This window comes from Tamandua tetradactyla, chromosome Y (assembly GCF_023851605.1).
Source record: "Tamandua tetradactyla isolate mTamTet1 chromosome Y, mTamTet1.pri, whole genome shotgun sequence".
Taxonomy (NCBI): domain Eukaryota; kingdom Metazoa; phylum Chordata; class Mammalia; order Pilosa; family Myrmecophagidae; genus Tamandua; species Tamandua tetradactyla.
This window is the reverse complement of record NC_135354.1, coordinates 2,426,067-2,451,782: the sequence shown is the minus strand read 5'-3', so window position 1 is coordinate 2,451,782 and position 25,716 is coordinate 2,426,067. Positions and strand designations below refer to the sequence as shown.

General features: G+C 40.0%; 1 pseudogene; it reads left to right on the top strand.

The window, feature by feature from the left end:
- The window catches only part of LOC143672478 (electrogenic aspartate/glutamate antiporter SLC25A13, mitochondrial-like), a 120,681-nt pseudogene extending 96,752 nt beyond the window's left edge, over window positions 1-23,929 (top strand).
- Window positions 23,930-25,716: the final 1,787 nt, after the last annotated feature.

The following is a 25,716-nucleotide window of genomic DNA, read 5'->3' as shown; positions in this document are numbered from 1 at the left end:
CAATGAAATATCTAGCAGCTCAAGGGGGTTTTGTACCTGAAATGGTGTGAAGGTTTGACGAATATTGGAAGTCTTGTTATTATTCAAATTCTGCTTAAAAGTGGCATTAATTTAAAAAAACCAAAAACTTGACTCCTTTTTTTTTGTTTGTGTTTCAAGTCCCTCATCTGAAATGGACCACATATTCCTAGTATTGTTGTGGGATATACTGAAATAATCCATGAAAAGCACATAGGATATGGGTGGCACCTAGTTTGTGTGATTTCAGTTATTTTTAAAATATAGCCCAACAATGAATGGATTCTTACAGGAATACCTTGCTCCTTCTCCATGTCCTAGGCCTGGAACTGCTGATACTGTGTGGCCAACACCCATTTTCTGGTTTACCAAAGCAACCAGAATGCAACACACCAGAGATGGATTGGCTTTTAATAAAAGGGGATTCATTTAGTTAAAAACATATAGTTCTTCAGAGGAAAGGTGGCTAACTTTCTTTTGAGGTTCTTTATTGAGTAAGGCATTGGGTGATCTCTGCTGGCCTCCTCTCCAGGCATCTGGGTTCCAACAACTTTCTCAAGGTTGATTCCTTTCTGCATCTATAAAGGCCTGGGCTGAGCTGCAAGTGCTAAGATGAGGTATGTTGAGTTGCTTGGGCTCTGCTACATTGAGATCTCTCATTTAAGCTTCCAGCCAATTAAATCAAATGTCATTCATTGCAGCAGGCAGGCCTCCTAGCTGACTGCAGATGTGATCAGCAACAGATGAGCTTCACATGCCATTGGCTCATGGCCACAGCAACAAAACTAGGCACCTTCACCTAGCCAAGTTAGTGCTTGACCCTAACTACCACATGCCCACCCCTTGTCAACCTGGCGATATTAAAGTGGCAAAAATTCTCTTCCAGCTAATTCTCAAAACAAGTTATCTGGTGCCAATATGCAAAGGAGGGACATTCACAAGATACATGTTTTCATTTCAATATGGAGAAATTGGAAGGAACATGTCACAAGACCCAAATAGTTCTGAAAACCTACAGTGCCAACTCCATTGAATTTCAAAGGCTGAAAGTCGTTTATCCCTCAGCTTTAGAAAGTGGCAGACCCACCCTTTCCAAGGGCCTATGCAGTGGCCTGCCTATTTCTAAATCAACCTTGGGCAGCATTGAGGAGACCACCTTTTTCTCGGCTCCACCCTCCTCAAGCATTGGAACCATATTTGGGCTCTCTGCCATTTCCAGGGCACACACTCAGCCCCTCCATGTGGTGGCAGTCATGCTCTCCCCAGTTCCCAAGGAGCATGCTGTACCTTCTCCAAGGCCTGAGGCAGCACATTTCTTCTACTTCAGTGAGGTGGGAGACTCATCCTCTGCCTTCATGGCAAACTCACCCTTTCCATGTATATGAGTAGGTCCACTCTCCTGGCCTACGGTTTCTTGGCTTCAGACCTAACCTTCCATGGCCTTCACTCTGCAAACTCCAATTTGTCCCTTTTGTGTCCCCCTTTGTCCAGATTGACAGTGGTTCTGTTTGCATCAACAGTCTGTTCAAGCACTCCAGGACTTCTCCATCATTCTCTTCACAGTTCCTCCAAAATCTTCCCCTTATCCATCAAAAAAACTGCTCCAACATCTGGTATTTGCAAATTGAAGCAGCACCCACCCCAATTCTCTGGTACCAAATCTGTTCTAGTCTACAGAGCTGCCAGAATGCAACACACCAGAAATGGATTGGCTTTTAATAAAAAGGGATTTATTTCTTCAGAGGAAAGGCAGCTAAATTTCAATTGAGGTTCTTTCTGAACAGGAAGGCACAGGGAGATCTCTGCCTTCTCTCCAGGCCTCTGGGTTCCAACAACTTTCTCCGGGGTGAAAGTTTTCTGCATCTCCAAAGGGCTGGGTTGAGTTGCAAGTGCTGAGATGAGGTATGCTGAGCTGCTTGGGCTGTGTTGCATTGAGCTCTCTCATTTAAGCTTCCAGCCAATTAAATCAAACTCATTCATTGCAGCAGGTAGGCCTCCCCTAACCAACTGCAGATGTGATCAGCAACAGATGAGCTTCACATGCCGTTGGCTCATGTCCACAGCAACAAAACTAGGCACCTTCACCTGGCAAAGCTGACACCTGAAACAACCACAACCCACTTCTAGGCATTCTGCTTTGGTCTTTGGAATTATATATAAAAAGGAGACTCCTTTAAAAATCCTGTTTTTATAAAACTATGTTTAAGGAAATTGAGTATACTGAAGGAGGTTGGATAAAAAAAGATTCTTAACCTTTTAATCATTCTTCCATTCATTCACCAAATAATTGTTGAGTGCTAGCATTGTATTAAGTGCTGGCTATACAAAGGTGAATAAGGTATAATTGTCTTCAAAGTGATCAGTGCAATGGGGAGGTAAAACATGAACTCTAGTGCCATTGAGTTATTTTAAAAATTAGTTTTCTGAATGGGAAATGTGGGAAGGTTGGAGTTTAGATTGTAAGCCCTTGTAGCAGCCACACTTTACTCAAGTTGTAAATGTATTTTGGGATGAGATGCTGAGCTGTATGTGTATCAGTTGGTATTTCCCTAGGACTTTGAGTAACTCTGTGATACCTGGGTCCCAGAGATGGCGTGCTGCAGCCCTGAAGGCTGGCATAGCTGTGTGTGATAACAGTTGATGTGACTGAGGTGGAGAGCTGGTCTCTGTTGGGGTTAAAGATGAAGCCAATCTTACTGGGTATGGGGTAGGTCAGAATACAGGGTGGAGGATGATAGTATGTGTACTCTAGAACTTCACATTCTATGTGAGACCAAAGGCAGATGCACTTGTTATGTCTGGAACCTGGATTTTCTGTCATGCATAATCTGAATCTGCCTGTCTGGATAGCTCATTTGAATGACCCAGACTCCTGGGGCCCTGAGTGAGAATGAAGCCATGTAGTTCTATGTAGTGCAGTGTAAACTGGAACACATCTCACTGTGATAGGCTGGTACTTGGGATGTGTCTGTAGCATCCCTTGAGGGACTAAAGCAAAAAATATCTATACATCTATTTATCTGTCTATCTGTCATCTATCTGTCTATCATCTATCTATCTATCTATCTATCATCTATCTATCTATCTATCTATCTATCTATCTATCTATCTATCTATCTATCTATCATCTATCTATCTATCTAATCTATCTATCTATATACAGATAGGCATACATGTGTAATACTATTGAACTTTCCCATCTGGGGAGCCTGGGTGCCCTCTCAACCATTGGGAACTCCCAGGAAAATGGACCAGGCCCTTGATTTTTGAGGCTTGCCCTTACAAAACTTGTTTTTGTGAAGGAGAAGCTAAAATTGCCCATGGCAAAGCCTGGGAGTTGCTTCCTGGAAGCTTCTTTGTTATTCAGATGTGGCCTCTCTGTCTCTCTCTTTAAGCCCAACTCTGCAAGGAAGGTCATTGCCATGTCCCCTCTCCACCCCCAGTGTGGGACATGACATTTGGGTGTGAAGGTCTCCCTGGCTAAGTGGGTTATGGCTCACAGGGATGAGTCTGACCTGGCACCATAGGATAGACAACACCTTCTGGGCGAAGGGAGAAAAGGAGGTGTAATAAAATAAGGCACCAGTGGCCAGGAGAGATCAAGTGGAGTTGAGAGGCTATTCTGGAGGCAACTCTTATGCAAGCTTCAGTTAGATAATGCTGATTGCCCGAGTTTGTTAAACCCCAAACAGCATCACTCCTGTGACTCTTGAGAACACTGATGGCCCAAATTGAGACTCTATAAACATTTCATGCACTAAGTTAAGTTGGCTTTCCTGGAATCTATAATTCCCAGAAGGTTCCTAGGGTCAGATAAATCTTGAAATTCAGAGGGACCAGCCTCTCCAAGATTATCAGCTAATTATATCCCCCTGTCCTTTAGTGTAGACACCCCTTTTCAACATGAAAAAAATCAGAACAGGCATTGCCTAAAGATCACTATAGAGTGGAAGAAGGATCAAAGGAGAAGGAGGAGGCATAACAGAGGGAATAGGATTTGGCAAATGAGTATGACTGCTGAATCACTTTATTAATATTCCTTCTAACCTCAAGTGTTTAGGAGCAGCCAGAAGGAAAAATCTGAGATTGTGAAATAGTAGCCAGTGACAAACTCTAGAATCTGTTCTATAACCACTTGTTGAAATGTGCTTTGAAAATTATTGCTTTTTTCTTTCTTTGTTTTGTATATATGTTAAATTTACAGTAAAAATCATTTTAAAAAAGAAAACAAAAAATTAATTTTATTAGGCAATACCTTTTTTTTTTTTTTTTTTTTAAAGGAAAGACAGAGAGAAGGAAGGAAGGATAGAAGGAAGGAAGGAAGGAAGAAAGGGAAACATTTTTAAACATTTTCTTGTTTTTATTGTATTCTGTTTCTCCGTTTTTGTTACATGGGCTGGGGCCGGGAATCGAACCGAGGTCCTCCAGCATAGCAGGCAAGCACTTTGCCCGCTGAGCCACCGCGGCCCGCCCGGCAATACCTTTTTAAAAGGAGAAAATTCAAAGATACAAAAGAATATTTAATAAAATGTAGTTTCCCAACCGCAAGACCTGGATTTGTTTTTTATGTCTTGTTATTTGCTTTTTACCAAATACTCATAGGATTTGTTTGATAGCAATTTTCTTTTTAATTTTAGCTAAACTTCTACAATATAATTTGCTGTCCTTAATGTTAAAAACTGTTTAAAATGATGTTAATAATCCACTGCCCATGGAGTGCTGAATAAATTTTCTAGAAGCAATGGATATATTTGTACTACTGTATCCTTACATTCCTTGGTGTCTAATTGTGACTGAGGCATGCACTTTAAAGATGGTTTGCTTAGTGGTCAGTGACTCTGGAGTTAAGAATGTATGTCTTGTGACAACCAAAGAGACGCATATGGGGTATGATCAGTTTAGCAAACTCTAGTGTAGATTTGTTAGGTGAGATTAGCTTTTCCACCAGATGAAGCCTGGATCTTAACCTCATGAGTGTAAAATGCTATGTGATTCAGATGTGAAACCACAAAGTCATACTCCAGCTGCTAATTGTTTAAAGAATATGTTACCTGTTGCCATGCTCTGCTCTAGTAATACAGTGTGCTTTTTCATTGATTAATAGTAATTATCATCAGCTTCTGTTGCAGATCCTTGGGCCAGGTACTCTATGAGTTATTTTATATTAATCATTGGATTTAAATTTTGATTATGCCTGTTCAATGTGTACAGTGTTACATTTTATAGATGAAGAGCTTGAGGTAGAGTGATATTTAAGAACTGTAACCATCATCAGATGGCTCTAAGTGACAGACAGTGGCCTGAGTCCATGCCTCTGAGTCCAGAGGCTGTGCTCTTGCTCCTCTAGTGTGCCGTCTTAGGCATGGAGTGGCAGGATTCAGTACACATCCATGTTTAAGATATATCATTTTGCCATGGAGTTCTTTGAATTCAATCTACCCCATCTCTGTCTCAGAATTCATCCTCTTCAAGGATGAAACATTTAGGAGAGTTGCACACAGAAAGGCAAATCACAGAGATGCCCAGCACAGCAAGCTGATGGGCTGTCATGGTTGATGGGGAGGGTTGCAGTGCAGAGAAGTGACCCTCATGTGGTTCAGATTGGAGAGAGCACTGTTCAAGAGAGAGCTGTTTTCTTTCCTCTGGACCTTTGAGATCTACATCCAGGAGTTTGACCGAAAGGGATTATCATGGGGGCTGCCTGCATGATCATTATATATTTTCAAGAAACCTTGGTGTGAATGTCACAAGAGCAGCCTGAGCATCCCTTCAGTAAGGCATCCAAGGTCTTGCCACGGGAGATGGGGGGCAGGGGGTGCTTTGCTCCTAATGTAAATTTTATAAAATGCTTGTGCTATTCAGGAGGAAGAGAAGGTAATCAAAGAATGGGATAAATATATATATTAGAATTTTCAGGATAAACTCATAGACTAGAAATAGACTATGCAACTTCCAAATAGGTAGTGGGGGGAAAAATAGAAGGCAAGAAAGGGAAGGAAAGAAAAATTGTAAAGTTGGGTGTGTTAGTTAGATTCATTTGTCAGCTTGGCCAGGTGAGCATACCTAGTCTTGTTGCTGCCGACATAAGCCAATGGTACGTGAACCTCATCTGTTGCCAATTACATCTACAGTCAGCTAGGAGGTGTGTCTGCTGCAATGAGTGATGTTTGACTTAATTGGCTGGTGCTTAAATGAGAGATCACAATGTAGCACAGCTAGCAGCTCAGCATTCCTCATCTCAGCACTTGCAGCTCAGCCCATGTTGCCTCCTGGCCAGAGGGACATCTGTGCCTGGGAATAAAGTAATTCCCCTATTTCCCCTATCAGTGAGAAGTTGCAGGCATTTATGAGGTTAATATTGGGCAAGCTCTTTTACAAGCTCTTTTACAAGCTCTGTTGAGCTAGCAGCTAACAGATGTCCCAGTTGATTTACAATTATTTACCCTCAGGCCAGAGGGAGTAGAACTTCCTGGATCATTGCATGCAGAAGTTTCTGAAAACAATGCCCCCTGTAAGGGGGGTAGAGAAGAAGCAGGTGTGACCTGGGGGAGATAACCCGCTAGAGATAGTACAACAAGGTTCCCGCCGGTGCGAACTCCCCACCAATTATGTAACCAGCCCTTCCCGCTGGTGCAAACTCCCTCCTATAAGGGAAGTTCTGAGGATATAAAAGAGAGGCTAGAAAACATAAGAGTATGACTACTAAGATGGGGAACTACTAAGAAAGAACTAATAAAGGACTCACTCCCAAGAAGCAGGGGGCCTGAGTGATGGAACCATACTTGTCTCCTGAGTGCTGATTTCTTAAATCAACCTCGACGCCCCTCTCCTGACTCGGCTTCAAGAGCCGGATGCGGCAAGCCCAGGCCTTTGGAGATGCAGAAAGAAGTCACCCCGGGGAAAGTTGTTGGAACCCAGGGGCCTGGAAAGAAGACCAGCAGACACCATCCTGTGCCTTCCATGTAAGAAAGAACCTCAGTGAAAAGGTAGCTACCTTTCCTCTGAATAACCAACAAAATAAATCCTCTTTTATTAAAAACCAATCCATCTCTGGTGTGTTGCATTCTGGCAGCTAGCAAACTAGAACATTGGGACACATTTTACAGACCAACTTTGTGAGGATGACACTACTGGTAGCTTGGAGACATAAATTCCATGCAATGGAACTTGATACTACTTATAGGATTTCCAGCCCATCTAAATGATGAGCATACCTGATGGCACAACAACAACAAATAATAGGATGGAGAACTGAACTGACATGAGTGCCATTTTGTACAAACACACACATACAAACTCTACAGTTGACAAGGTGATTTTCTTAGAATTGCAGTTAAATTAAGGAGAAACTCTCACCCTGAAAACCCCTGGACCAAAGAAACCAAATAACAGGAATTAATATTTTCTATTCAAATTTAAGTAATTTCAACATTCACTGATGTGAGGTCTTCATTTGTTTCCTGGTTTGAGTTTAACATTCATACACAATGGTATACCAAGTTTGGCACCTGTGATCTTTCTCAGCAAGGCACAGAAATTCACCCTCTTCAAGTCCCAGGCATGTACTGCATAACTGTTCCCTGACTGGTGCCACCAGGCTGTGTAACTAAGAGTTAAACCATCTGGGAGAAACCAAGAGGAATGCTGAGGGATTGAGAAATGACATGTTGCCCATTGTTTATAGCTCTAGGATCAAAATATACAATTATACATGCCAAATAAATTCTAAACCTGTAAGGTAGGAAAAGAGGGTGGTTCTGACTACAGGTGCCAGAAGCATTAAATACCTTTATCAGACAAGGTGCACCACTGTTGTCTTGAATGCTGCGGGGTCCCCCATCTGGCATTCTCCCCTGTGTTAGACAATGTGCATTCACTGCAGGAGTCTCTGCTAAGCCTCCATCTCCCAGACCTTCTGGCTCCTGGTGCCTGCCCGGCACAGAGGTGCCTTTCTGAGTGTAATATCTTTCCCTGTGTTAGAAATACTCTGTTCAGAGCTGTATTTGCAGGTACAGCTAGCATAAGCAGGGATTAGCATGCAAAAGGTACTGCCTGGCCCTGACTTCTTTATCAGAGCCATCCTTTAGGATTGCCTTTTTCCCTTTGGATTGATTGGGCAGGCGTGAGCCATCTAAGATGAAGCACTTTAAAGGAAAAAAAGGAAGAAGATAGGGGTATAAGTGTGTTTAAGCTACAGATCTTCTTGTGTTGTATCTTTTGAAAATTTCATGCCAGGCAGAGCTACCAAAGTAAACTTGAGCAGATGATTCTGCAACTTGAGAATTGATTAAAGTGCCCTTGGGCTGAAAAAACTTCAACACAGTTGTCCAGATCAAAAAGGCATGAGAAACAAAAAATTGATTCCTTTGCCACAGTGATCCTGTGCCATGGTGATGCTTCCTAATTGGCTTGTGCCAATTGCAGGTGATTAACGTGAAGTTAAGTGCGGCCTGCCCATAAAGAAGGTCCCCTAGCCTTCCTTTCCTGGAAGGATGATGAAAAGACTTTAAAATGGTGCAGAATTGAACCAATCCAGAGTCAATTATCAAACTATGTCTCAGTTTTGATCCACATTGACATGTAGATTTCCCCTAGACATCTTTTCATTTTTCCTGACTCTGTATTAGCAGGCCTTTTATTCAAAATGAATAATTTCCCCTCTTCAAGAAGTATTTTAATAAATCATAAGCAACTAGATAATTGTATATTGCACTCATTAACATCCCCCAAGTGATGTTATTGTGTGTACAAAGGAAATTTAGGGACCTGCTTAGAGAATCAGTGAAAGACTTAAGGTGGGAAAATGGGAGAATTTTCTCAGAAGGCAGAAATGTTTAAAAGTTTATTTTATGTGGCCACACACTTTGTAATTTATTAATTTTTTAATGCAAAAGTAATAATATTTGTATTGCTGATGCAGATACTTGGGCAGCACAGACTGTTTACCTTCATTGTAATGTTACCTGTTCACAATGGCTGATCTCTTAGTAAAAATTAAACAGAAGACAATATTGGAGTGAAACACGTTTATGTTTGATGTAGGACCAGAGAATGGGTGTGCTCAGCAACCTGAAGGATTTATCAGGGAATCTGGAAGGGAAAATTTTCATGGTTGGAGCTTTCAAAGCCTTTTTAATATCCTGCTTCCCTTCTCATTGTGTGGGAGCAACAGGTCAGGTATTGCCTAAGGCAGCCTTACAGACTGGCACCTGCCTTTGTGCTTAAAACCTAAAGGAAATGGGAAGGAGGACAGAGAAATTTAATAGGTCTGTGCCTTTCTCTCCAACCATTTGCAAGGCTTGCCTTCCCTGGGAATTGGGCTTTGATGCCTGGGGTGGGAGAAGGGCAGGGTCCACCTCCTGGCTCCAGAGATATTTGCCTTAGAGAGATGCCTGCACAGGTGCTGGGCTGGGATGCCATGCAGGAGCCAGAGAGGCAGGGAGACACAGGCCCTGTCCCCAGTGTGAAGCCAGCTGTACTGCAGCCATCACTTCCGCAGGACCTTCACAGTCACTGCCTCTCTCAATGCCTAACCTCGAGTGCCCTGACCCCAGGAAGGAGGTGATCTTACATGTTTTTTACAGGTGAGGAAGTTTCAGCCCTTGATCTGGTCACACAGCTGGGCAGCAGCAGAGGGGATTGTGTAGAAATTTGCATTTTGTAGGTTTTCAACTTGCCAGCAATTTTCTCCTGCCTCTGGAGTAGGGCTAATGGCAGTTGCACAAATTTTCTTTCTTCCTTGACTTATCCTTTTCCACTTTTTTTCTCAGATAAACAGAAACCTAAGATATCTTACCTATTCTAGTTTGCATAGATTGTTTGGTTCCATTGTCCAAGTCCTGGTAGGGGAAAAATACATTTCCCAAATGCTCTTTTAGTGTTTCAGTGTTTAGCAGTCTGATCTTTTCTTCAGGTGTTTTGTTTTGTTTTCTTTTCTTTTTTTATGTTGATGTGTTGATTGTTATTTTTCTTCTCAGCCATCTAGAATTGTTTTCAAATGTCTCATGCCTCCTATGAGGCACTTGTTCCCACACTGGTACTTGACTTATTGTCATGATTTCAGGAGTTGAGAGAGGTTCCTTCTAGGGAAAACCAAGCTGCTGCTTCACTTTGCATCTTCTTGTCTCTCAGCGATATTTCTCATTTCAGAACATGTCTTCCCATGCCCTTCTGATCATATTGAAGCTGCTTACCACAAGACAGTCTAATCTCTCTTTTTCTTTTTCTAACTTTAATAATCTAGTACAAAATTATTCATCTTTCCTCCAAGACCCTGTTGTATCCCCCATAAATAATATACAGTTATACAATAAGCAAAAATTAATGCTTGGGTTTTCTTTTTAATATATTTTTCCAAGAAACGAGGTAGTTTTCCATGCAAAATCCTAACTGCACACTCCAAAGACTCTCATTTCTCCTTCTGGTTGTGGTTTTTCCTATGGCATTCATAGCAGAGCAAAATCAGTGTCCTTGGGAACATTTCTTAGGCTACCACTGACAGCCTAAGATTTTACTGCACATTTTATAAATTGAGTCAGGCAGTACTTCCTGGCTCCTTGGCTGTTACTATCAGAAATAGGCAACACTGATGTAAGCAGGTGTGAGGGCATGAAGATATACCAGCATTGAGAGAGTATAGGACATGTGTAGCCTGTGCAGTTCACTCTCTGCCTATTTCCAGTGGAGAGGGTGGTATTTTACATTTAAATGATTAGTTGGTGGTTAAGAGGTGGATGTTTCCCTCTCAGCAAGCATCAGAGAAGAAGCAGAGCCATTGGGGTACCTTGATTGATTCAATGAGTGGGGTATTGAGCAGCTTTTCCACATAGGAGTCAGGCTGACCCAGGGTAGAGACTGGGCAAGTGAAGTCTTTACACAGCTTTAACGAGAGTGGGAGTGCCAGGCCTGATCCGTGGGACAGCCAGGACCAGAGATGGTGACAGAGTTTTTGAAACAACAATAGAAAAGAAGTTTAAGCAACGTGGCTAAGAAATGGGGATGTAAGTCACACAAAAACCCCATACACCATAAATAGAAGATGACGAAAAGGCATGTCCCTGAACCACACAACCGTACTCGAACTCTGGAATGGTTGTAATATTACTGTTGAAAGAAATGCTCCAGAACTTTTACGGGAGTTGCAGTGATTTTTTTTTCTGGCTGATAAAAATTATGAGCAACTTAACTTTGCAATAGTTATCTTTTCCTATGATAAACATTTAGTACTTTTATAATCAGGGGAAAAACACTGAGAAAGAGAAGGAGCAGAGCATAGGCTGAAGTTTGATATAGAGATTTGGGTCATATATTAACGGTAAAAAGTAATAGATTTATTTAGTGAGAAGCAAGATGTGTAGGAGGAGAAATTATGCCAATTTCAAAATTACTCCGGGGTAATTTGTTGTGAAAGTCAATAATCTGGTGATGTTTTCAACTGTATTGAGGAAGCTAGACATGAAGACTATTTCACTGATCTGAATTTGAATTGGTTATTTCATATCATATGAATTTCTCCTGTGGGTGAATAGATAGAACTTATAGGAAGGTTTGGTGGCAAGGTAGGAAAAAGAAAGAGAACACCAAGAAACAAAAAACTTCTAGTGTACTATTACCTTTAAAGAGAAACCACATTTAACTTAAAAAAACAAAACAAAATAAACTAATTGTAAGAGGAGGATTGGGTATGATAATGGATATTGACGTTGTACTGTATTTTTTCCCTTGTACTGAGGGAAGTAGAAAGATCTAAAGAGTTCTGAGTATGGATCTATGTGATGATATTAAGAGTTACTGATTGCATATGTAGAATGGAAAGATTTATAAATGCTGTGTTAATTTCTTTTTTTTTAATTAATAAAAAAAAGAGTTCTGAGTATGGGACCTACTGCTGGCACTGTTGAGGCATGGCCCTCAGTAAATGTGCCCTGGGCTTTGGTTTCCACAGGTATAAAATGAGAAGTTGCATTTTGTGGTTCTTAATTTCAATAGGACACTTAACAGGGAGTGGCACAATTTTTGTGTGGACAAGATGAGCACTATGGGCCAAATTGGCAGTTGGTGACATGGAACTGTGCTGTTTTCGATACATGTACTCAGAATAGAGAGAAGAAATAGACTGATATCTGTCACAGAAGCATGCATGACACACCCATGGGTGAATGGACTAAAGAGCCCATAGGACATAATCCAGATTCCAAGTATTTGTTATGCTTGGAAGGATGGGCCAAACTAGAATGAAATTCAAAAAGATTAAACTTAAAGTCCTGCCTTTGTTATTTTTTAAGGCAATTAAGTTGCAGTAGAACCGGGTTGGTAGGAGTTAGTATGAAAAAGACAAAGGGTTTTATGACCCAGAAGGCCTAGATTGAGTCGGGAATGCGATGCAGGTGTTTGGAACGTGAAGGCTACAGGAACAGATGTGTAGTGTTTGACAGATTGGAAATAGTGTCAGAGAAAAATACCAAGATCCAGCACCACTAGACCTCCATAAACATGGCTGGGCTTGGCAGGATCTGTTGAATCTGGATGGATTCATTAGTTTCTTTAAGGACTCTTTAAATTTGGTGGAAAGTTTTAGGTATTAGAAGCCTGTGAAAAAAATTGTATTAAATCTTGAAGTGTTGAAAAGAGGTGACTTCCTTCCCATTCCGCTTACCCAGGACACAATATATGTCTTGTGGTTTTCACTGTAATGTTATTTCACATTTCTGGATGAACTCATCAGTGCTCGAGGCCTTCCCCCTGGCATTATTTTGGCACCAGAAATTCTTTGGTGAAAACTTGCTGTAGGAGCTAATTGTTATATACACAGCTCTTAAAGATGTCCAAATTACTGTAAATATTTTAAGGCTCTAGACCAGGCATTTGTCAGTGTTTCATAAACTCTGTGGTGGGGGAGGGAGGAAGTATGTAAATAAACTTCAGGGGGATCTATAAATCCCGTGGAAATGTATATGATTTTATATGTATGTGTCATTTTTTTCTGGAAAAGGGTCCAAGGCTTTAATCAGAGTCTCAAAAATAAATAAATAAATAATCCAGAAACAGTAAAACCTCTCCCCCACCACAAATATAATTAATCTACTTCCTAATGTGTCAATAGCGAAGCATCCTTGCTGTTGCTGCCCACTTTCTGTCTAGACAAGACAGCAGATCCTTCAGAAATGCCCATGATTTGCCATTTGCAAAGGGCAGAAAGGCAAGAGTTCCAAAATATGCTTTAATAGAATCCTCATCATTATAATAAATTAGAACACCCTTCTTTAAGCCACACAACAAAATTGGTTTTGTTTTTTAAAATAAAAAAATTAGATTTATTACTTGCAGAATTTGGCTTATTTTTTCTGTTCACCTTTCAACTTGAGAGTATAAATTTGGTCTTCTCCAGGAATATTTTGTTCTGAGGTGAGTTCCAGAGAAGTTTGATCTTCTCACTGGGATGTGTGTTTCATGTGGTTTTGCTTCCTTTTCAACCATCCAGGGTGCCAAAGCATGCTTTCTGGGGGACATACCTTTCTCGGCCATCTTCTTCCCATGCCATGCTCATGTGAAGGCTTCCCTAGGGAATGAGGATGGGCAGATTAGCCCGGGGAGCCTGCTCTTAGCTAGCGCTGTAGCTAGTTAGTGTCCCTCAGAGACTTCTGTTTCTACCCCTGGCCACCCCTCATGCCACTGCTCGAGAACTTTCTGTTGATAGTTTTTGACAGGATACCCATGGGTTAGCTACAGATTGCTTTCAGTAGCTACTGAAAAGAAAGGAAAATAGACTACTCTTACTTCTGCAGATTAGATTATTGGGCAAGCTTGACTTCTTACCTCTAGAAAAGGCTCAATTAAAAATTGGTTCATTTTGCGGTATTCTTACCCAGTTCAAGTTGTCTGTCATTTCACGGTTTCACCTCATGGCTTAAGAATGGTAATTATCCAGGAAGAAGTTTTTAAAATTTTGAGTGTTTTGTTTCTTAAAAGTGTCTAAACAAAACAGTGCAGAAGATCTTCTCCAGAGCTTAAGCAGTAGTTATTACCACTTAGATAAAAGAAATGTACTCATAGAAAAAATGGCTTAGGCCAGTTACAGTTACCTTTTTACCCCTGGCTGTGAAAGGCTACAGGAGTGGTTTGTGTGTGTTAATTACATCACAGATAGAAATGACTATCTTTTTTTTTCAGTACTACATTGAAAATATTGAAAGACAAAAATGGATAGAAATGAAGATTATCATGTAAATTCTAGAGGACATTTGATTACAGCTACAGCAGGGATCAATTCCTTCCTTGATGCTCCTCCTTGTTCAGAGATCTTGAGGAAACAATTTGGATTGTCTGTACAGGTTGTGAAGACATTTGAGGAGTTAGCAAACCCTAAGGAAGTCATAGGATGCTTGGGTTTGAACTTTTTGATATGAATGATTTGCATCAGATATGTGACCAGAATCTCCACAAAGCTCCATAGCATCCCTGAGCATTATAAATGTAATTAATGAATCATACAATTAAAAATGGTCCAAATGAAAAATTTTAATGCATATTTATGTGGTTAATGGTCTGTGCTATGGGGTTGGACTGCCCAGGTTGAATAATTCCAGCTTCCCACTTAGAACTGTGTGACCTGCACAAGTTTTTTAGCCCCTTCTCTGCCTATTTTAAAAATCTGTATATGTAGATAATAATAGTCATAGTCTTTTCAGATTATAGGGTCTTAAATGAACTGATAGGTAAAAAGGGTTTAAGAAGACACACAAATGTTTGATGGTATTAATTTTATGTGACATTTGAAATTTTGTAACCATAGTTTTTAATTGCTGCATATTTATCTAATCTCAATCGCAGATTCTTAAATTTTTTTTTCAAAAATTTAAAAAAGTAAATGGTATTATAAAGAGTGCTTAAAGGTTTTCTGCCTATTTTTGGATTATTTTCTTTGGAGAAATAAATTCTCAGAAACATATTTCCTGGTAAAAAGTATGATTGTTTTTAAGACATTGTCATTTTATTCTCAAAAGTTTAAACCAGTTTATACCTCCATATTGCTGTTATTTATCTTGTTGTCTTTCATAGTTGTTTTCCAGATACCTTCTGTATTAGTTTTCTACTGCTGTATAATAGATTATTCCAAATTTATCACCATGAGACAGTAATTTTTCACATCTCATAGTTACTGCAGTCAGGAGAGCTTAGCTGGTTGCCTCTGGCTCCAGGTGTCCCATGAGCTTGCAATCAAGATGTCACTCAGGATTCTAGAAAGCTTGCCTGGAGTTGGAGGACCCCTTTCAAGATGGCTTGGTTACATGGCTGCTTGCAGAAGTCCTCGGTTCCTTGCCATGTCGGCCATTCCATGGGGCTGCTTGAGTATCCTTACAATAGGCAGCTGGCTTCCCCCAGAGCAAGACAGAGAGAGAAAACAAGGCCATGATGGAAAACAAGGCAGAAGCCACAAAAGCTTTTTATGACATAGCCTCCAAAGTCGTGTTCCTTCTTCCCCACACAATCTTGTTGGTTACACACACCAGCCCTGGGTAATGTGGGAGGGGACAGTATAGAGCCATGGATACCTGGAGATGAGGGTCACCAAGGACCATTTTGGAAGCTAATTGCCACACTTACTATATGACCTTTACTTTCTTTTTACTGTCCCTCTTTCCTCTAGCCTTCTCCTTCCTTGTAGAATGGGAAAATAGACACAATTTATCATATTGGATTTTCTTCAAAGAGCGGACCTACTACGAAAGTAGATGGCCTTGTATATTCCATAACTCTGTATAAACTATGTAGTGAGAACTAAGCTACTTTCTTAATTTAATAGCGTATATCAGAAGCCTGCAGGACACATCAAACCACCATTTTCATAGAATTTAGGGATATGATAATGTTATGATAAGGGTCATCTTTGTTATTCAGCCTTCTTTTAGAGGTTCCAGTGAGAGACATAATTATTAGAAAGGAAGAAATGATGCTGTCGTTATGGCAAATGAATATTTACCTGAAAACCAAATTAAAATACCTAAAATTATTAAAATTAATAAGAAGTATTGGTAATGTATTTTGTTATAGGATGCACATAAAAATTTATAGCTGTGATAAGCTGCTAACTTATGTAAAGGGGGAGGGAGCAGGACAGCCAGTTGCTGAGTGTATCAAACCTTGTCAGCATACTTAACCAGGAAGTTGAATTCAAAATAGGCATGCTGAAAAGCACGAGAAGACATTTATTTGTTCAGAAGTTTGCGCAGTGAGACTCCATCAAGAAAGAAGCAAGCACAAAAGCACACCAGACCTGCATGTGGGCCACTGAGTGGAAGATAGATTAGGCCCCCAGGTGACCTCTGTGGACACCAGGGAGAGCACAGGTGTGCATGGCCTGGGTTAAGGACACACTCATAGAGTATATGGAAAACCCTTGGGATTATATCCAAGGACAGAAGTGTTCAGGTTGGCCATTAAGAGAAGGTAGAAAGGTTTATCTCAGGATAACAATAAATAGTAGTTGGCCACTACCTTATCTATTGTAAGACAGAAATGTCCCATGACTAATTTTACATGTACCATATTTAACTTGATCTCTTATACACACATATATATATATATCATTGAGCAATTATTATAAATAAGATGACTCTGTGATTAAATTAATATGATCCTGCTTTCTACATTTTTATGGTAATTTCAGTTATTCAGTGTCTCATTTCACTTTTTCTTATTCTAAGAATTTGATTAGACTTGAGGTTAGATCATTTTAGTAATAAACAGCTTTCAAAAAGTGATTTGCTAGCATCTCAAAATCTATAGAATTTTGAATTTTTTAGATGTATATATCTAGTTATAAACTGGGACTATCTATAAATACTAGGGATATATACTCCATTATTTCACAGGAATAGAGCAAAACTAACCTATATTAGAATTCACATTCATTAGCTAATGTGCATGTCAGAAGGTAGGCGTTTGCTGAAGCAGGGACCTTGGAATTAAGAAACCAACTTATAATTCCCCTAGTCACCATTGCTTTTTAATTAAGAGAAGAGCATTTTAATATGCTTGTTTTATGGATGATATCAAATAAGGATATCTAATTCTTAGATTTTATAGAGTGATCTGTCATACTAGATTATTTTAATTGTCAGAGCAATACAAGTCAAACTGTGGTGACAGTCTTACCTTTGAACTAGTTAGTTTAGACTACATTTAATTCAGGAATATCTTTAAAAGCAGTTCAGTCCCTGAAAAGAGATGTGTTATAAGTTTGTGACTGATATGGTGCTTTGCAAACATATTAGAAGGGATAAATTAGAAGAGAAGAACTGTCAGCACAAATTTGTTAATTGTGTGGACACAAAAAAGCTTAAGATAATTTAAAGACAATTCTTAGACCCTTAAGAGCAACAACCAAACCAGAGAATCTCAAAATCTGAGGGATCAATACAAGGACTGGAGTAGAGGATGGGGTGGTGGTGGAGGTTTTAGATAAATCATTAACTGGAGTTAAAGAACTGCATTTATTGCAGGGAGATCAAGCTTAGGGCACGCCCTCTTACTCTTCCCCCCTTTTTATTTTGGTGTGTGTTGCTTTACTATGGTAAAAGGTATGTAATGACATTTTCCATTTTAACCATTTTTAAGTGTTCAGCTTAGTGGCATTGATGACATGGAAAATATTGTGCAATCATCACCACTTTCTATTTCCAAAACTCTTCATCACCCCAAACAGAAGCTGTGTACCCTTTAAGCAGTCACTCTACATTTCTAACCCACCCCCACCCTTCATCTCTCCTCCTGTAGGCAACACTTATCTTCAGGCTAAAACTCTAGAACTGTCTTCTGTAGAAAGAAGACCATCACCTGGAGAGGGCAAGTGTCAGGAAATTTTTTAAAAAGCAGGGCGGGGCTTTAGGTAATGCCAGACCTCTCCCACAGATGCAGAAAAAAATACACTAATGGCAGCTCTTCTCAAGGGGGAGATGAAATAACTTCTTCTACCTCCAGAGTGAAGCCCTGCTCCTTTCAGCATTTGGGGAGGTCTCCAGTCTGCCAGCCTGTGTTAGCCCCTCACACCCAGTTAGGAGAACTCATCCAATTCACAAAGCCCACAGAGGGTGTTCCCCTTCAGGAGAGAGGCCTGTGGGTGAGGATGAAAAGGACCTAGAACATGGGGGATGATAGGCACAAGCCCGGTGCTAGTGTACTCAGCAGCTTATCCTGTGAACTTGACTATCAGTAGACAGCCAAGGCCCCTGAACATGAAGGGCTCCAGGGTAAGTGAATGGAAGAATTAGGGAAAAGACAGGTAATTCACATAACAGAAGAGAACTTTTAAGAACTATAATTGGGGTCCTTGGAGAAGTGTAACAGTAACTGTCATTTCTTGAAAATTAATAAAAGGATTGCCACACTTAAACATCTCTAAGTCATCTGAATGATAGAATGGGCAGGATCAAAGACCATATTGGACATCTGCAGTATAGGCTCCAAACATCAACAACTCTAGGATATGAGAAAAAATATGGAGATGGGAAATAAGAGAAAATCGAGACTCGTAGGATTACCAGGCACTCTAACCTTCATTTAACGAGAGTTCCCAGGGAGAGGTAATGAGGAAAAGAGAGCAAAAAAATGAATCAGTGATATATACTTCTCATCTTATCTTCCAAATAGGAATTCCAGAATTACCAAGATGTCATCTTGAACCTCGATTACATTCCCAGACCCACTAACTTAGGAGGGAGAGGAAAGCCAAAGTTAATTTCTCACATGCAAACACTCAGAGGTTAGCCCTCTAGGAACTTCTGAAGCAAGATAGAAAGTGAATTTAAGAAAGAATGTAATGTAGCATATATGAAATAGCAAATAAAAAGTAAAGCCTGTGAGTGTATCTAAATAATTGTTGATACTGGTGTGCTGGTTCAAAGGAAGTATGCTCCCTAAGAAAAGACATGTTTTAATATAAATCCCATTTCATAAAGGTAAAATAATCTCTATTCAATACTGCATGTTTGAAACTGTAATGAGATTATCTCCCTGTGTTCTAGTTTGCTAGCTGCTGGAATGCAACACACAAGAGACAGGTTGGCTTTTAATAAACGGAGGATGATTTTTTAGTTCTTCAGAGGAAAGGCAGCTAACTTTCCACTGAGGTTCTTTCTTAAGTGGAAGGCACTTAAGTGGAAGGTTCTCTGCTGGTCTTCTCTCCAGGCCCCTGGGATCCAACAACTTTCCCTGGGGTGACTTCTTTCTGCATCTCCAAAGGCCTGGGCTGAGCTGCAAGTGCTGAGATGAGGAATGCTGAGCTGCTAGCTGTGCTACGTTGTGATCTCTCATTTAAGCACCAGCCAATTAAGTCAAATGTCACTCATTGCAGCAGACACGCCTCCTAGCCGATTGCAGATGTAATTAGCAACAGATGAGGTTCATGTACCTTTGGCTTATGTCCGCAGCAACAAGACTAGGTATCCTCACCTGGCCAAGTTGACAACTGAATCTAACACACCCTGGATGATGTGATTTAGTCAAGAGTGGTTGTTAAACTGGATTAAGGGACGACATGTCTCCACCCATTTGGGTGGGTCTTGATTGGATTAGTGGAGTCTTATAAAAGAGGAAATATTTTGGAGAATGGGGGATTCAGAGAGAGCAGAGAATGCTGCAGCACCACAGAGCAGAGTCCACCAGCCAGCGACCTTTGGAGATGAAGAAGGAAAACACCTCCCAGGGAGCTTCATGAAACCAGAAACCAGGAGAGAAAACTAGCAGATAATGATGCCATGATCGCCACATGCCCTTCCAGCTGAGAGAGAAGCCCTGACTGTGTTCACCACATGCCTTCTCACTTGAGAGAGAAACCCTGAACTTCATCGGTCTTCTTGAAACAAGATAGCTTTCCCTGGATGGATGCCTTAGATTGGACATTTCTATAGACTTGTTTTAATTGAGACATCTTCTCAGCCTTAGAACTGCAAACTAGCAACTCATGAAATTCCCTTTTTTAAAAGCCATTCTGTTTCTGGTATATTGCATTCCAGCAGCTAGCAAACCAGAACAATTGATATGTGTATTTATTATACTAGAAGGGTTATTGGGCGGCAGATAAAGGAAAGGAAGGGCAAAAGTGAAAGTGTGCTTAAAGTTTTTATTTTACTGGAGGAGGATATAAATGCTAACTAATTGTACACGTGAAAATGTATACCTGTGTAATACTATATTTAATATTTAAATTTAGTCAGAAAAGGGAGATCAAAAAGGAACCAAACTAGAAGCAGAGAAAATAGAATATAGGATAGTAGAAATAAGTCTAATAGTGATAATAAATGTGAATGGGTTCAATTCTCCTATTGGAGAAAAATAAAAAACACTGTCAGACTATTTTAAAAGAGAATCTAGGTCTGTGAAGTTTAAGAAGGCAGTGGCGTAAAAAGATTGAGAGAAAACAGATTGAAAAATAGGTACCAGGTGATACCAACTGAAAGAAATGTGGCAATAGTAATGTCAAATTAAAATGGAATTCAGTGTTTTAAAACATTCAGAAGGACAGGAAGGGGTGCTTTAAACTTATTAAAGATAATCCACTAAAAAGATACTGTCATCAACCTGTATGTATTGACAACATAAAACTGTCTTATGAAAGCTAAAACTGTTAAAAGTATGATGAGAATATACTTTATCATTGCTAATTAGAAACTGCTTCACATTTCTCTTAGAAGCTGACATACCAGATAATATAGATAAGTATGCAAAAGGGGCTTGAAAAACCCCATCCTTGATCCAAAATAAAAATGTGTTAACTTTGTATCTAATAAACTATTCTTTATGAATAGTAATGGCATTTATGAAAACTGAGGATGAATCTTGCGCCAAGTCTGAACTTTGCTGGTTGTGTTTTTTGTTGTTGTTGTAAATGATCTTCTGCTCTCCATGTATTGGGCTTCCTTGAAGGGTTGCAATAGTTGTATTGACTGGGGAGCATCCAAAGGTGGTCACAAAGGTGATGGATAACAACTCAGGGTCTGTCTATACCTTTGTCTCTCAGCTGTGAAGAACCCAGCAGGCTGCCATCCCCTCTCTAGGAACTTACAAGAAGCCTCCCTATCCCCTGGTCTCCTCTTGTTCTCGTTCTTTAGAAACAGAAAATGCAGATCACTTGATCTGTTTTGCCCTGGCCAGGCAAACTCACTTGGAATCTTACCCACCCCTACTGCCCCTGGAAAAAGCAAGAGTTCTTGATAGCCAGACTCTTCCTAGTATCGGTGGCTTTCCCATCCTTGCTCTGAGACAGCCAGAAGCTCTTCTCCAACTTAATTTTGTAACCCCCACACCAGAAATCCCCTGTCGACTGGCATGTCCACAGTTTCTTCAAGGCCCTAGCAGATGTCATCTCAGTGGTGCGTGCTGCTGGGGTGGAGATGAGGAGGGTCGTACTATTTCCAGCAGCCCCAGCAGCCTTGATCAGTTTTGCCAGACAATTTACTATTATCTTACACATTTCTTTTGGCGTTTTTATTCCCACTCAACTAATTCGTGTTTTCATACTCTCCCACCATCTCCTGAAATTTTTGTCTTCCCTCTCTTTTTTCATTACAAGGAAGTGTTTATGGAAACTACCCTGACTAAAGGAAACTTATAGCCATTTTATTGCTTGTATTTCTTTCACAGTCACACTCTGAAATGCCTGCCCACTGTTGTAAGGAGGATTTTATTACATGTCTAAAGCAGACTGTCTTACTAAACTCTTACTAAGCCAGGAAGTAAAACAAAATCAGTGGTGTGAACACAGTGGGTTTCTAAGCATTTTTCATGTTTCCTTCCATTACGATGGAGGATAAATTCCTGGCTCAAAGTTAAAATAATTCCTCCAAGCTAATAGCAAATCCAATATGAGTTATCCATTGAAGTGTTGGATACGAAGTGAGCTTTTTGCAAGCAAAATTGTGATGAATTTTATAAAAATTGTTACATGACCTTGAAGAGCTAAAAGTGAAAGAGAAAGATACTACATTAGTAGTATAAATTTAAGTGTATAGTATGCAATTTATACATACATGCATGCATACACACCCACTCTGTGACTTTAAAGCTGTCTGTTAGGATGAGATGTAGTTGTGAGCCAGACCATGTTGGTTTGGACAGAAATTCTTAAAGAATTTATTTAAAAAAATATTTTAAAAATTTATTAAAAAAACAAAAGAGATTTATGCATCTCCATTTGACCAATTTGGTTTGGAATAGGTTCGTCGTGGAAAAGTAATAAAACCATAAGAGACAATGTCTTCTGAGTACAGTCTCACTTTTAAAAAATCTAAACATGGGCTGCCCCGTTTTGGATAAAACGACTGCAGAAAAATTTCCCATTGGTAATTTTGGGTGGTTTTTGTTGTCATTGTTTCTATTTCACTGGTTATCAGCCAACATAAATGTTAAGCTTTCTGTCAACTGTTTTGCTGAGGAGATCAGTCTTAGGAAAGAGGAATTCTAAACTTGTTATCAGTGGGAGACTCTCTCTCCCACTCTCAAGACCTCCCCTGCACACACGCACACATACACGCACTCACACAGTGTGTGTTTGGCTATCAATAAAGTCTTTTTCTGGTGGAACTGGAAAAGTAGGAAGCAGAGGTAATTGAATGTGTGAGAGAAGGCATCTCCTGTGACTGCCAGCAGCCCCAGGAAGGCATGAAGGGGAAACAAATAACAAGCTTCACCTCTGAAAAGTCAGACCTAATAATTTTGCAAGTAAGTCTCTGATTTCAACAGGAAAGCACTTAAATACATAAAACCACATTTCTCTTTTATTCTCAGCTGCATAAAGTAATGGTATTGATAAATAATTCCAATTCCTTAAAACTAAGCATGGGAAGGTTTGGGGAGTTGGGACCGGAGAGGTATTTGTGAGTGTGTTGAAGCATCTGTCACTGCAGGCAAGATGCTCATGGCCACACTTACCACACGGAGCTGGAAAATCAACATTTTATTTCATTTGATTCTTAACTTTCTTTCCATGACCAGCAGTTGAGAGCACAGTTATTTTTATATAGTGACAATGTGACCATACTGAGATGGTATTGTGTCTTTCCTGCAGGTATGCCTGCAGCATCTTTAGTGACCCCTGCTGATGTTATCAAGATGAGATTACAGGTGGCTGCCCGAGCTGGCCAAACCACTTACAGTGGAGTTATAGACTGCTTTAAAAAGATATTCTGGGAAGAAGGTTCAAAAGCTTTTTGGAAAGGAGCTGGTGGTATGGAAATAATTTGTTCTTAACAAACCATTTGGTATCAGATAATTTTTTTAAATCTAATTGTATTTATTATTTCCCCTCCTTTTCGAAGCTCGTGTATTTTGCTCCTCACTGCGGTTTGATGTAACTTTGCTGACTTATGAATTACTACAGCGATTGTTCTACATTGATTTTGAGGGAATGTGAGTATCACTTTAACTCTGAATTTCAGCAGCTTCTACTATTTACTTGCCATTGAGAAAGACACATCAGTCCAGTCCCTTTGAAGCAATAGAGGATATTTATGAAAATACTGGAGTAATGTTAGTGAAGCTCTAGTCAAAGAGGAACATGCATGTGACTAGAGATGTACAAGGCCTTTAGTTCGCATTTCTTAACAGTTTCTGAAAACTGTGTTTAACAAGATAAAAATGAATAAAGCAAAAACAAAACTCTGACTCACACTCTGTTTTCTTTTAGAAAATCGATGGGGTCAGAGTCTGCTCCCCATCGAAGATCATGCTACCCGCTCCCAGTCCTGATTACACTGGGGGCTACAGAGTGGCAGTCACAATATTTGCCAGGATTGAGAACAAATTCGGACTCTACCTCCCTCTCATCAAGTCAGTAGCACCTACCTCAAAAGTTCTCAGGGAGCTCCGTAGGAGGACGGGCCTTGGGTGTCCTGTAGCTTTGTTGTTAGTGCAGTGAAGGTTGTCCCAGCTCAGAGTGAGGCAACATTTCATTCTTTCCACCTCTGTGTCATGTTTAAATTCAAACTGAAGCCTTTTATAAAGTGAAATCATATATTTTTTGTGTTTTCTTAACCAGATCCATATGAAATTATTGATAAGTATTATTTGGGCCTGAGCCCACAAACATTTGCTAGGGTTTGGTCAATACTAAAATGATGTGGGAGTTGGAGAAAATATGGATAGAAATCAGGGCTTTTAGACAGGGATTGCAGTCCCAGAGAGGCTTCTGAAAGGCAACTCCTGGTGCTCAGAACAAAGCATTTTGTGTACTTCACTGGTAGTAAACTAGGTGCATATTTATAAATGTAAAAAACACTGAAGAAATGAAAAAATTTTCAGAAATAGCCAGCCTGGCTTCGCATTTTAAACATGCTGCCTCTGGATTATACTATGAAGCTTTTATGTGAAACATGGTTTTTTTGGTAATGAAAACCACACTGGAGATGTTTAGAAATCATATTCTGTTATTACTGGGACTGGGACTACCAATGGAAAGTCTTTGCACTGTAGGCAAGTACTTTGGGGGTTTTATTATGTGGACAAGGAAACTCAAATGTCACACTGTTCCTGGATACACTAATCACAGATTACTGCCTTCCTGCCTGCTTCAGTCAATACTGTAGAAAATATGCACACCTCTGGATGGCACCCAAATCCCTACCTATCCCTTGGAAGTGGCACCATTTGCTTTTAAAGCCTACCTTATCTTAAATCATGTCTAAGACAAATGTATTCCAATGTAGATTGTTATTTAATTCATGGTGCCCTGCATAATGTTCAGACTCATGTGTTTGTGAAGCTGGAAATAAACACTGTTTAATGCCACTCCATTGTGTGCCCTAGTGCTTGCCACTTGCTGAACAACTGCAGTCATTGTCATTATTGGATTATACAGGTTTCATTTTGAGAGGAGTTTCTTCATATTAGCCTCTTGTAGACCTTCATGAAGGCAACATATACTCTTATTTTCATTATACTATAGTTCAGAGTGAGTAAGAGAAACTATATTTAACCCTGAGTAAGCAAAGAAACTAGTACACTGGCACTTTTGTCTTAGCCATCCCCAACACTTTCAGCAGTGTCTTAGGAGAATTAATGTAAAGTTTCACTGGAATTTGGGCATGATAACTGGTATGAAATCAGTTGTAACTTCCAAAGTTTTCTGACTCTTGCTCATCCCAAAATCACATCCCTTCATATTTTGTGTTTACTTAAATATTGTACTATAAATATTTGTGGAGAGAAGCTGAATTTGGGGGTATTAGAATAAAATTATGGTGCAGGAGAGGCTCACAATGAATAAATCAGTAGTTAATATGAATATTCTGAGTCTCCAGGTTTCCCTCCTTAGGAGACAGCCCTTACTCAGGCTCCCTGCTGCTGTAGGTCAAGATGAGACTGAAAGTTGCAGTTCAAATTGGAAAGTGTCAACACCATCCACAAGTCCCTAAGGGAACAGATGGCTTCTCTTCAGCAGAGACAGGGCATATATACACATGCCTCCTTCCATGTCTGGTGAAACCAAAGTGGAAACCGTTCCCCTTCCATCTCTACTCATCCAATGTGGTAAGTGGCAGAAACCTCTGAAATGCAGTTCTCTATATTGTCTCAAAGGGAGAGCCACAAAACTTCAAATACACCTTAGAATTTGGTATTATCAAAGTTTTTATTTGTCATCCCTAGCACTTCAGCTGTTTCCTGTTGTAAGAATTTATGTGAGGGTGCTCAGTGGTTCAGAGGGAG